This window comes from Protopterus annectens, chromosome 1.part1, assembly GCF_019279795.1.
Source record: "Protopterus annectens isolate FY-2018-M chromosome 1.part1, PAN1.0, whole genome shotgun sequence".
Classification (NCBI taxonomy): Eukaryota; Metazoa; Chordata; order Ceratodontiformes; family Protopteridae; genus Protopterus; species Protopterus annectens.
Genome location: NC_056726.1, coordinates 1,572,723,184 through 1,572,737,071, shown reverse-complemented (window position 1 = coordinate 1,572,737,071; position 13,888 = coordinate 1,572,723,184). Strand labels below are relative to the sequence as shown.

General features: G+C 43.2%; 1 protein-coding gene across 1 annotated transcript in view; it reads left to right on the top strand.

Annotated features, from left to right (window-relative positions):
• Positions 1–1,927: 1,927 nt before the first annotated feature.
• The window catches only part of MAPK7 (mitogen-activated protein kinase 7), a 735,466-nt gene continuing 723,505 nt past the window's right edge, over positions 1,928–13,888 (top strand). The window contains exon 1 of the mRNA XM_044083376.1: positions 1,928–2,183. The gene's annotated coding sequence lies outside the window, so the exon portion shown is untranslated. The remainder of the gene's footprint in view (positions 2,184–13,888) is intronic.

The window sequence follows — 13,888 nt, the reverse complement described above, 5'->3', positions numbered from 1 at the left end:
GTAACACTTCTCTTTTCCACACAGAAAAGGTTTATAAAACTTCCAATAGTGAGACTTCTTAAGCATTTATTTGCATCCAAAACAGAGTATGGATGTTCTGTGTTGGCTGTTTGTTCCTCATTTTGAACGGCTGGGATCATGCCGTACTTCCTAAAGTTAAATTTGACACCTGTGGAGTAAGTGTGATGCAGTTGAAGCAAGTCTCACTGTTGAAGAACAGCAGTTACTGGGGGGGGGTTTAATTAAGTGTCACATTGGTTTTGGAATAGTCTATTTTGGATGTAGAAAAGGTGAGAGCTAGGTACATTACGTTCAAGAAACAAATGAAAAAAATCCTACTACTGCTTTAGCACGTTTTAATTTTGTTGCAGTGATCGTAGATGTGCCGTGATCTGTGTCACTTCAGCGGAGCCTTCTTTTGCACATTCTTTGTGGTTGTCTGTGGTAGACTGTTAACATACAGGCCACACTTACAGCAAAAGAAGGCTTTTGTACCTCAAAAAAAAATAAATAAATAAATAAATAAACGGGCCTAGCAGTCAACCACTCACAGACTACTCTCACGAGTTTCTGAGACAAATTCGGAAGTAATCAGGGACAGTTTTAAAACATTAGTACAGCTCACTTGAGCTTTTCAGATATTGACAGGAAAAGACTACGTGAAATAATACCTTTTCTCCAAAATTAATCATGGGGGGGGGGGGGTATGAGAGACAGAACTAAAAATCTGAGCGCAAATCAGGGATGTCGCCGACATTCAGGGACGTTTAACAGGTATGCCCCTTAGGCACACACCACTTCTGCATACTGTTCCCTGCCCAGTTCAGAAATCATGAGCATAGATGTCCAGTTTTATAGGCACGGAGGCAGTAGCCACAGGGAGAGTTAAATATACAATAAAAAGACAGCTTTCATTACCACAAAACTGTTAATGAAGCCAAGAAAGCTTTTGCCCCGTTAACGGAAAAGCACCGAAAAATGGGTGATCATTGTGTGTGCGTGCTACCGCATTATAAGTGTTGCCCCGATAACGGAAAAGTACCGTTTTTTTTTAATGTTTTCATTATTTACTTACATTACCTGCTGTCCAGTGATGAGCTTAATCACCATGAGGGACAGTGAACTGTACATTTGCTCAAACTGGTGAAAGCGGGCTGATTAACTTAAGAAGTGCTGCTATTGTTAAGCTCTAATGCCTAAATGACTGAATACATAGCCCATAGAAGACTTGCACAGAGCAGTACAACAGAGTAATAAAATTGGTAGCGAGACTCTAAAAAAAAAAATCAAAGCGATCACATCTTTAGGTTCTAGCTGCAGATCCATTATCACTGACCAAGGTGAAAAAATGGCAAACATGCAAATGTCTAATGAGCTGGAAATTGCTATTCAGGCTCGAGAAAGGCATTTTTGTGCAGTAGTTGACCGTTTTCATTTTCCTTTTATTTCGCCTTTTCTCCATGGTCACATGGAACTTCCTGTCTGCTCTCCTCTACAAACTACTGAAGTCACAATGTTCATGCTTCCAGATATTCCAGCATAAACGCGTGGGGGAAACAGCATACCTTTTACCATCTTTTAAGCGAGTTCTACATCTGGTACTTTTACCATTTATTTAAGAAATGTTGCAGGTGAATCAAAAGGAATAGAAAAAAGAACTTTTAAAGCAGCAACCGCAAATTAAGGATTTTGCGTTAAAATAAGCAACTACAGCGATGACAGAAAACATCAGTGACAGTACAAGGATGAAACATCGTCCGATCGCAATGTAACAAAACAGATACAACAGAGATCGAGGCAAGGTACTGTTACCTGCTAAAATAGGAGCCGATATATTGCTGAACACAACTGCTGTTCTGCAGAACTTGGGAGGTACGTCAGAAAAACAAGCTCGGTGTACAGCACACGTAATCAAAAACAGTTCCTGCAGCGACTCATGTTTTTAAACAATGGAGATGTAAACAGTCTAAACATTGCTGACATCACATTGTGGGTGGCACCGGTCCTGTGCAGGAGCAGTGATGTCAGAATAAGGGTGGGAATAAAAAAAAAAAAAAAAAAAAAAAGGAACACACCTAATTTTTGTTTGTGGCCATGACGTGACCAAAAGCGCGACAACGACTGCCCGATCGCAAGATGCATTTTATACATTCCTAGGAATTACTATACACTGCTTGGATGTGGTAAGTGACTAACAAAAACAGTTGGATTTACTTATTACCGTGGGTCTGTTTTTAAGATGGGGATCGACAAATAAGGAATGAAGGAACAACCAGAAAGAGGTTATTTGGACCAAACGGTATTATTGTTCTCCTGCAGGATTAGTCAGGGGGTGTGGCAGAGTTTGACTGCTAGGTACTTTCAAGCTAGCAACAAACAGAAGTCACTGAAGAGGAGAGCAGGGTGTAAGAGGCGGTTGACAAGGCCATGGATAGTGTCAGAGATTCAGACAGACCATCCAGAAGCTTATTAGTAGAAAGTAGGACTTTGTCCAGGCTATCAAACAAGGATAGAGGAATGTTGATATTAGCTGGAGTCTTTGTAGAGAGAGAGTGAGAGAGAAGAATCACTTCAACAAACTCCTGAAACTTTTGGATGTGTGTGCCTCTGCTTCTGAAGAAGTACTGTAAAAGCAGCTATTGGGCTTGGATCCATCTCTGTAAATGAAGTCACTATGACAGCCATGCTATCACAGTGCTGTAAGAGTGTTTGAGCTTTGCTTAGGCAGGGCTGTGTGTGTGTGTGTGTGTGTGTGTGTGTGTGTGTGTGTGTGTGTGTGTGTGTGTGTGTGTATATATATATATATATATATATATATATATATATATATATATATAAAACATCTGCCCAGAAATGCTGAAGGTGTCTTTTCAGTATTGCTTGGAAGGCTAGGATGGTAATTGCATGAATGGGATAGTGTTACTCACTTTCAGAAAGCTTCTTTGGGATAGCCTGCGTCAGAATGTAGACTTTAATCTTCGGAGCATTATTGGATTATGCTTAGCTATAGAACTGTAGGTCACCTGTTTAAAATACAATGATTGAAGTTACAGCGGTTTGGGAAACTGATGAACATTGAAGTACAGCGGTTTGGGAAACTGATGAACATTGAAGTACATCACAGTGAGAGGTTCTCCGGTTCGATTCTCGGCTGGGGTGCCTTTTGTGTGGAGTTTGCATGTTCTCCCTGCGTTTGTGTGGGTTTCCTATGGGTACTCCGGTTTCTTCCCACATTCTAAAGACAGCATGCTGTTGGAGCATTTCTCCCCGGGCCTCCGCTGAAAACAGGATCTGTGGAACCTAGTCGGACTTTCCCGGTCAACAAATGTTAAATAAAAAAAAAAAATTTAAAAAAGTAAGGCATGCTGGTGTGACATCAAAATTCCACAAAAGCAAGTGTTTCAGGTTTGAAGACCTCAGAGTTAAGACTTTTGTTATAAACACCTCATTTAATACAGACATTCTCTTCATTCATTTTCAAAGGACCAATATTGTAGTTGTTAATATTGCTTTCATAAAAGGTTTTCAAATATTTTAGTAATGGGGCATAAGATAGAAATGGGTCTATAATCCTTCAACCTGTTAAGAGAACTGACTACAGGTAGAGGGTGTGCCTAAGGGAGATACTGCCAGCCCAGCTATCTGGAATTTTGTAAATAATTATGTTATTTGTGAATATCAACATGATTTATATAAGATGATAGTGTTACAACTGTATTAGAACTGTATGAAGATGTTTGCCTTACAAACACAAGGTGCAGAGTTTGGGTCTCACAAGGGGTAATTGGTTAGGGTTAAATGGCTCGCAAGGGCAGTTAGCTTAGTACTAATCTATGTTATGTGTACAGATGTGTGTTGAAAAGGATGTTTGCAAAATGCTTGCATTTAAAATGGATCCACAGTGTGCCCTACTGGAAGAGAACAAAAATGTACATGCACTATTGTAACTGTTTGTTTATATATATTTTAATAGTGGAAACTGGAATACAGTAGGTTAACTTCAGAAAAAATAGCTGAAATTAAATTATTGTATGGCTAGGCCATAAAAAATGGTATATTTCAATTTTCAATGCAGCAACAGACATAATGTCTGTACTAGGGAGTTTTCTATATTGCCTTTAAGGTGAAGTAATTATTAGGCTTGAAATCTACCAAAGATCTGAGGTCTATGTGTTTTCACAGGTAGATGCTGTAATATTTGAGATATTAATTTGAAAAATCTTTTACTAAGAGACATCATTCTGTATTTTGTCCTGGACCTGATGACAACTAGAAGATCAATTCACATCACCTGCCTTGCTATTAATTAAGTTAACTAAGGTATAGTAATTCTCTTGGATGCACTCGGGAATATAGCACATCTTAGTTAAGATATTTTTCTTTCTTTATTTGAAACTGTCCTGCAATGCTGTTTTAAATATTTTCTGTGGTTTTGAACTCTGATGTCCCTGTGAATATATATTTAATGTTGTCTTGTTTATTATTAAATATATTTAAACTTTTCATTGTGGCTGATCTTTAAAGAGCTATTTAAGTTTTGAGAGTACTTGCATATATGGTGACATTGTGGGGGCCACTCCTAATAGCCTTGCTCTTGGTCAAAGTGCCATTTGTGTTAATATTAATATTGCACAGTAAGATTGGACACCCTTTGTTAAAGGGGCACTACCTCGTTTTTGAAATCAGCTGCTTGCCTGAGTACTTTGTTTACATTTTAGTGCTATGTAAGTCACATGTTCACATAGAGGCAGTATTTTCAGAGAAGCTAGTTAGCATATAGTTGGTCAGATTTCACAAACTTCAGTGGGGGAGGGTAGAAGTGGTAAGAGTTTACACGTTGTCATTTTGTATTTTCCTTCCCCCACCCATAGGCTATTAGTGGAATGACTGGTTTAGACTCAGCCAGAGATGCTGTCTAGTCACACTCGGTTCTGCAGCCTTTGCAGCAGTGAAGTTACATCTTTAGCATGTGCTTGTTTTTTGTAACACTTAGTGGAATGATTATCCCAGCCTAGGCAATTGTATTTTCTTTTATTTGCTTTGGTTTCATGCTTGTTGCTACATGCTTTTTTCCTATCACTGGTACTTACTTTTCATATGGTCAGCAATAGTGTGTGTGGCTTATTAGTGCATGTACTCATGCAGACACACATTTCTAAGAGAGTTTCCCTCATTTGACAGTACAGTGTTGCTTTGAACAACTGCATCTTGGAAACAACCCACGGAGTTGCAAATGTCCTAATATTCCAGAAAAATGAAAGTCTTAAAACGTTTCAATAAAAAACATGTCAAGCAACTTTGAAAATTAATCTTTCACTGTAGTAAAAGTATTTTCCCATTAGCTGACTCCCTGCAGGAATCACACAGTAACAGCCTGTATAATATCGATTCCATCCAAATGAATTTATTTTCTTTTTATTCCCTGCATTGCAGTAAAATGTTTGGATCTTTCACTCTTTTCCTAAATATTTGACTGCCGTAGAGTTACACTGGTTACCATTTGAAAGTTGAGGCAAATGTATTCTTGATATTTCCATATATTTTCTTATCTGTGTGCATAAGTATGCATGCAATATGCAATCTAACTTCCACACCCCCACCAGGGGCAGCAATATCCTAGACCTGGTCATTACCAACATGGGCAACTGGTGTTCCACACCATAGGTTCATATGTTCATACTAGGCTATCTGCCCTAGGGCATTTAAAAGCCTAGCCAGAGTGTGTTTGGCTCTCGCCACCCATTTTAAATTAATTTTGCTATGCCTTTTTTTGAGGTTAGTATACTGTGCCTCTGTCTAACAGTGACACAGAAGTGATACCCGGGGTAAACCTACGATCTCCCATCCACTCATCAAGATTCCTCTTGAAGAGAGTCAATGAGGGACTCTGCCTAACCTGGACTGGGATTTTATTCCAGAGTGAAGGGAGCCTCTGGGTTATGAATCTGTCCCTCCAGCATGTCCTATTTATTTCAGTGCTGAGGTTCAAGTGTCTCGAGCACGTAGCTCGATGGGATTTGGATTTTCTGAGGTGCAGCATGTCCATTAATTCCGGGTTGGACATGGCTTTATACGTCCGGCACAGATCGCCTCTAAGCAGGCGGTATGCCACTGAGTAGAGCTGCAGTTTCTTTAACCGGGCAGCATATGGCATCTGTTTGAGCCCTTTAATCCTCTTGGTGAGGTACTTTTGGGGTCTTTCCAGTTGCTGCAGGTGTCTGGTAAGATACATCCCAAAAGGGGCATTGTACTCAATTATGGGCCTGATGAGGGATGAGTAAAGAGGCACGATGACCTCCCCTGATCTAGATGTGAATCCCTTCATGATTAGGTGGGCTATATAAAATGCTTTTCTAACCACTTTGGCCACGTGGTTGTCAAATGAGAGATTGCTATCAACTTGGGTCCCCAGGTCCCTAATGACTTCTTCTGTACTTAATGGATTACCACCTATGTGGTAATTTGTGGGCACTTTGTTTTGCCAAAGGGATGACTATACACTTTTGGCGTTTAGCTTGAGGCCATGGCTCTGGCACCAGTTGTCTGTTTCTATGAGGCCCTTTTGGAGGATGCTTGTGTTGGCTGGAGAGTTGATTATAGCGCCCAGTTTGCAGTCATCTGCGAACTTGGTCAGCCACAGTCCTTCCGTGTTGGCCTGTACCGCCGAGAAATATATACCGAACAAGAGAGGTCCCAGGACTGAGCCTTGTGGGACGCCACTTGTAACTGATTTGGAGTCTGACATCGCTCCAGCAATTCTAACCATGTGGGTTCTGTCCTTGAGCCAGTTTGCAACCCATCTAGTGACATAGGGGTTTATATTTAAGCTGGTGAGCTTATCTATAATGCCAGAGTGGGGTATTGTATCGAAGGCTTTTGCGAGGTCCAGGTAGGCTGTGTGGACCACCTTCCCCTCATCAATGGCCTTGGTGACTGTTTCAAAGAAATCGACCAGGTTTAAGAGGCAGGATCTGCCCTTAACAAAGCCAAACTGGGTAGGATCCAGTGACTGTAGGTCCCCAATATCTTTATTTATGAGGTCCATGATGATCCTTTCCATAGCTTTGCAGACCAAGCTAGTCAGGCTTATGGGGCGATAGTTTCCAGGATCCGTTGAGACACCACCTTTGTGGAGAGGGACCACTGTTGCTGTACGCCACTCTTTGAGTACATATCCTGTAGTAAGGCTAAGATTGAACAGTAGTTTTATGTTTGGGTTTAGCTCTTCTTGGAGTTCATGTAGGACGCAGCCCGGGACACCATCTGGTCCCATTGATGCTGTGTTTTTTGCTTTGGAGAGGGCGGCTCTTACCTGAGCATCTGAGATGTCAGGGGGCCAGCACTCTGTTGGGATAGATATTTGCCCTTTTGGTGGGGAGAAGTTTGCACTGAACCTGTCGGCTAGGATGTTGGCAATGTCTGTGGGTTCGGTGTATTTTTTGTCATTTTGGACTAATTCTGAGCATATCTGGGAATTCCCACCCAGGTTCCTAACACTAAAGAAAGCCTTGTGATTATCCTTAGTGTCCTGTGCAATTTTTCTCTCGAAGCTGGCCTTAGACGATTTTATGAGTGCCCATAGTTTTTTGCTAATACTGATCAGAGATGCCTTCCCTTTTTGGGATTTTGCTCTATCATGTAGTAGCTTCCTCTTTCTATTGTATAGTTTGATTATGGCTGGGATCCACCAGACAGGACGTCTGCCTTTGGAGGATTGGGTCTTGGTTTTATTTGGGATTGCATGATCCATGCATTCCTGAAGGTGTTCATAGAATGCGTTTATAAAGGATTCCGCGGTCTGGGCCGTATTTTCCACAGGCGCAGGGGCTTTGAAGGATTTCGCCTCGGTTTTGAGGCATGTGAAATTTGCTTTAGAGAAGTTTTTCACTGTGGTTTTCTGGGCAGGGGGTGGGGTCGGGATGTGAATATCCAGTGAGATTAGTTTATGGTCTGATCTTACCAGTGAGGGATACACTTCTGGTCTGTAGCATAGTGTCCCCATGTTGGTGATGATCAGGTCCAGTATGTTTTCCCCTCTTGTGGGAGTGGTAACAAGTTGTTCCATAGCATTTGAGTTTATAAATTCTAGGGACCTTTGGGCTAGGGTGTTGGAGCTAGAGTAATGCTCCCAGTCTATGTTTGGGTAGTTGAAGTCGCCCAATATAATGGTGTTTGGAGAGACCTTCATATTTTCCAGTATTCTCAGGAAGGCCAAGTGGGGTTCCTGTGTTTGGGAGGGTGGTCTGTAGCAGGCTATAAACTGGAAGGCAGTTTTACCCACAGTTAGTTGCACATGGATAGTCTCTGATGCTTCGTGCTGTGCCACCAACCTGGAGGTGTGGGTATCTTTGACTAATATTGATACTCCCCTCCTTTTGTGGTTCGGTCCAAGTTTTGGGGCGAAAAGCATGGTATGAGGTATAACCTGGTAGTGCTGGGGTGCTCTCGGGAGCCTTGAACCAGGTTTCTGTTACTGCACAGATATCGATGTTCTCCATGCTAAGGAGAGTTTCGAAAAGTCGTGCATCTTGAGGTTTAGACTTCTGGCGTTGAGTAGCATTACTCTTAGTTTCTTATCCCTTGTGATACCTATGGAGGTGGGTTTGTCTTTTGAGCCTTGCCTAAAAAAGGCACTATGGGGGTGGCAAGAGCCTTGGCCAGTATACGAAAGCCTAAGGGTGACAGGTGCAAGCCGTCCCTAGCGAAGCAACGTGGCTTGTCGAGCATGTCAGCCCAGGCTGACAGACACTGGATCCCCTTTGAATGACACCAATACTTTAGCCAATTGTTGAAACTGATCATTTTGTCTTTATACTGTGGCATCATTCTTGGTGAGGGCAAGATGCTACTCAAGGTCAGGGTCATACCAGCCTGGGCTACACGGTCAGAGAGCTCCTGTATGTCTCTTTTCATGTAGTCCAGGAAGGTACGACTCAGGTCATTCACACCAGCATGGACAATGACAGAGTCATACTTGTACTTGCTTTGGAGTGACCGGAGTGCTTGTACTATGTGGCGGATCCTGGCACCTGACAGCAGCTTACAGTGATCTTCTCCTTGTTCAGTCTGGTGAGCGGGACGTCAGTGTGCCGGACAATAGAGTCCCCTATAACAAGTGTATTTGGTGTGTTGTTTGGCCTTAAGGGCTGTGACTGTGAGGCACACTGATTTTGAGAGATATGTGATTTGTGGGTATTGTTGAGGGGTGGCTGTTGCTTGAATATCTGCTTAGGAGGTCTTTGCTGTTTAGGCAGATTTTTATTTAGAGCCTCCGAGTATGTTTGTGTGTGTTTATGTGTTGGGTATGCAGATGCAATAGGTCTGTGTGAGACTGTATTTGTGGTGTGGGTGGTTACCTTTTCCTCCTGACTGACTGTGCCAGTCTTGGGTTGAGAGAGCTCTGCCTCCAGTTTGGCTGTATAACTGCATCTCTCACATGTAATAGAGTTGGTTGGAAGGAGAAGAGGGTTGTCTGTGTACATAAGGCAATTGTAATATTGCCTCAAAATTCCCAGATTCACCAGCTGGACTGGAGAGTAACATTGAAACTGACCCTTGGACATACCAGATTAGTATAGGGAACTAGTGTTTTACTGATCAGATTAGGGAAGGGAACTGATTTTTCACTTGATCAGGAAGGACCAATCGGGAGCCTAATACTTATGAGAAGTCAAGGAGGGTGTAGTGCTTTAGTTAGTGTTTCCTTATAAGAGCTGAGCAAGTCCAGGGCTTTAGAAAGAGAATAGAGTGATTACTTTGAACAGTTCTAAGGGAAAAAGTGAAGATCAGACTTTGTGGAGCCTGGAATAGTTTAAACCAGTTTAGGTGGTGCTGCCCGACGCTGCTCAGTGCACAAAACCGCGCAAAAAAGAGAGTTGTAGGGTTTTAAGAGAGAAAGATCAAGGAGTTTAGAATTGACCCAAAATGGCCAATAAAACAACAGCTTCTAGGTAGTAACCACTCCTCCAGGGACAGGCAGGCTGTTCAGTGTTAACCACTCCCACTGGTGAACACAGAGACTTCCCTTTAGGCTCAAAGGACGAACCCACCTTCATAGACAACCCAAGGATAAAAAAACTAAAGGTAATGCTACTCAATGCCAGAAGTCTAAACCTCAATCAGTATGGAGGATGTCTGTGCAGTAACAGAAACCTGGTTCAAGGCTCCTGAGAGCACCCCAGCACTACCAGGTTATAACTCATACCATGCGTTTCGGCCCCAAAACTTGGACCGAAGCACAAAAGGAGGGGGAGTATCTATATTCATCAAAGATACCTACACCTCCAGGTTAGTGGCACTGCACGAAGCATCGGAAACCATCCATGTGCAACTAACAGCGGGCAAAACTGCCTTTCAGTTTTGTAGCCTGCTACAGAACACCCTCCCTATTACAGGAACCCCACTTGGCATTCCTGAGAACACTGGAGAATATGAAGGTGTCTGCAAACACTATGTTATTGGGTGACTTCAACTACCCAAACATTGACTGGGAAAACTACTCAAGCCCAAACACCCTCGCCCAATGGTTCCTTGAATTTATAAACATCCATATCCCGTCCCCACCCCCAGCCAAGGAAATCACTGTAAAGAATTTCTCAAAAGCCAACTTTGCACTTCTCAAGACTGAGGTGGAATCCTTCAAAGCCCCTGGGCCAGAGGATAATACAGCCCAATCCACAGAATCCTTTACAAATGCATTCTATGAGCACCTGCAGGAATGCATGGATCGTGCTATCCCAAGTAAAATTAAGACTCAGTCCTCCAAAAACAGGAGACCAGTCTGGTGGACCCCGGCCATAAATAAGCTATACAACAGGAGGAGGAAGCTACTACATGACAGAGCAAAATCCCAAAAACAGAAGGCATCTCTGATCAGTATTAGCAAGAAACTTCGATCCCTCATAAAATTATCAAAGGCCAGTTTTGAAAGAAAAATTGCCCTAGACACTAAAGATAATCACAAGGCCTTCTTTAGTTATGTCAGGAACATGGGCGGAAACTCCCAGATATGCTCTGAATTGTTGCGTAACGGTACAAAATATACCGAATCTACAGACATAGCCAACATCATGGCAGACAGATTCAGCGCAAACTTCTCCCCCCTTCACCCCCAAAGGAGCAAATGCCTATCCCAACTGAATGTAACCTCCCTGACAATCACAGATGCACAGGTGAAAGCTGCCCTCTCCAAAGAAAAAAATCACAGCATCTATGGGACCAGACAGTGTCCCAGGCTGTGTCTTACATGAGCTCCAATAAGAACTGAACCCTCACATTAAGTCAATGTTCAAACTTAGCCTTACTACAGGATATGTACCCAAAGAATGGCGTACAGCTACAGTGGTCCCACACAACGGACCCCGGAAACTATCGTCCCATAAGCCTGACTATTCTGGTCTGTAAAGCTATGGAGCGTATTATCATGGAACTCATAAACAAAGACATTGGGAGCCTCCAGACACTGGACCCTACCCAATTCGGCTTTAAGGGCTGATCTTGCCTCTTAAACCTAGTTGATTTCTTTGAAACAGTTACCAAAGCCATTGATGAGGGCAAGGTAGTCCACACAGACTATCTGGACCTCGCAAAAGCCTTTGACACAATACCCCAGTCGGGCATCATAAATAACCTTACCAGCTTAAATATCAACCCCTATATCACAAGATGGGTTGCAAACTGGCTCAGAGATAGAACCCACATGGTCAGAATCGCAGGTGCCATGTCCGAATCCAAACCAGTTACAAGTGGCGTCCCACAGGGCTCAGTTCTGGGACCTCTCTTGTTCGGTATATACTTCTCTGAGGTTCAGGCTAACACGGGGGGATTATGGCTGACAAAGTTCGCAGATGACTGCAAACTGGGGACCATAATCGAATCTCCAGCTGACACAAGCATCCTCCAAAAGGGTCTCACAGAGACGGATGCTTGGTGCCAGAGCCACGACCTCAAGCTAAATGCTAAAAAGTGCATAGTCATCCCCTTTGGGAAAAACAAGGTGCCCACAAATTACCACATAGGTGGTAATCCATTAAATCTGGAAGAAGTAATTAGAGATTTGGGGACCAACGTAGATAGTAATCTCTCCTTTGATAATCACGTTGCCAAAGTGGTTAGAAAGACCTTCTATATAGCCCACCTTATCACGAAAGGGTTCGCATCTAGATCGAGAGGTCATTGTGCCCCTCTACTCGTCACTAATCAGGCCCATAATTGAATACAATGCCCCTTTTGGGATGTACCTTACCCGACACCTGCATCAACTGGAGAGACCCCAAAAGTACCTCACCAAGAGGATCATGGGCTACAAACAGATGTCCTATGCAGCTCGACTACAGAAACTCCAGCTCTACTCAGTTGCTTACCGCCTACTCGGAGGCGATCTATGCCTGACGTACAAAGCCATGTCAAACCCAGAATTAATGGACATGCTCCACCTCAAAAAATCCAAGTCCCTTAGAGCTACACGCTCCAGGGACCTAAACCTCAGCACAAAAATAAATAGGACATGCTGGAGGGACAGATTCATTTCCCAGAGGCTCCCCTCACTCTGGAAGAGAATCCCAATTCATGTTAGACATAGCCCCCCTCGCTGACCCTCTTCAAGCAAAATCTGGACGCATGGATGGGAAATCACAAATTCACCCCTGGGATCTCTTCTCTGTCCCTGCTAGACAGAGGCACAGTAAACTAATCTTAAAAGGGTACCTTCTGTGACCTACTTTACAGAGGCACAGTAGGCTAATCTAATAGGGAGGCGGAAGCCAAATACACTCTGGCTAGGCTTATAAATGCCCTAGAGCAGATAGCCTAGTATCTACCTATGAACTTATAAGAATGCAAAGTACCTGTAATCACGGCTGCACAGGTAAAAAATACACTCTCCAAAGCCAAGAACACAGCATCCATGGGACCTGACAACATCCCAGGCTGCGTTCTACATGAACTACAGAACTAACTGGCACCCCCCTAAGTACCATGTTCAATCATAGCCTCACCTCAGGCTTTGTGCCCACTGAATGGTGCACAGCAACGGTTATCCCACTTCACAAAGGGGGAGCCACCACAGACCCCGGGAACTACCGCCCCATTAGCCTGACGAGCCTGGACTGCAAGGCTATTGAACGTATCCTCATGGAACTTATAAACAATGACATTGGTAATCTCCAGACTCTGGACCCCACACAGTTCAGGTTTGTAAAAGGCAGATCATGTCTCCTAAACCTGATAGACTTCTTTGTACCACAGGGTTCAGTCCTGGGTCCTCTCCTGTTTGGTATCTACTTCTCTGAAGTACAGGCTAACACAAAGCCTTTGGCTAACAAAGTTCGCAGATGACTGCAAACAAGGAGCCATAATCAAAACTCCTAACGATGTGGGCATCCTACAAAAGGGCCTCACTGAGACAGATGCCTGGTGTCAAAGCCATGGCCTCAAGCTCAATGCCAAAAAGTGCATTGTCATCTCTTTTGGTCAAAACTCTGCACCCATGAACTACCACATAGGCAGTAGTCTACTTAACACCGAAAGTATGATGAGACCTTGGAACACGAGTGGACAGTAGTCTCTCCTTTGATAATCACATCGCCACAGTAGTCAGGAAATCCTTCTATGTGGCACACCTCATCACAAAAGGTTTCTCATCCAGGAAAAAAAGAGGTCATTGTACCCCTGTAGTCTCTCCTTTGATAATCACATCGCCACAGTAGTCAGGAAATCCTTCTATGTGGCACACCTCATCACAAAAGGTTTCTCATCCAGGAAAAAAAGAGGTCATTGTACCCCTCTACTCATCACTCATTAGACCCATTATAGAGTACAACGCCCCTTTTGTTATGTACCTCACAAGACCTCTACAACAACTGTAAAGGCCGCAGCAATACCTCACAAA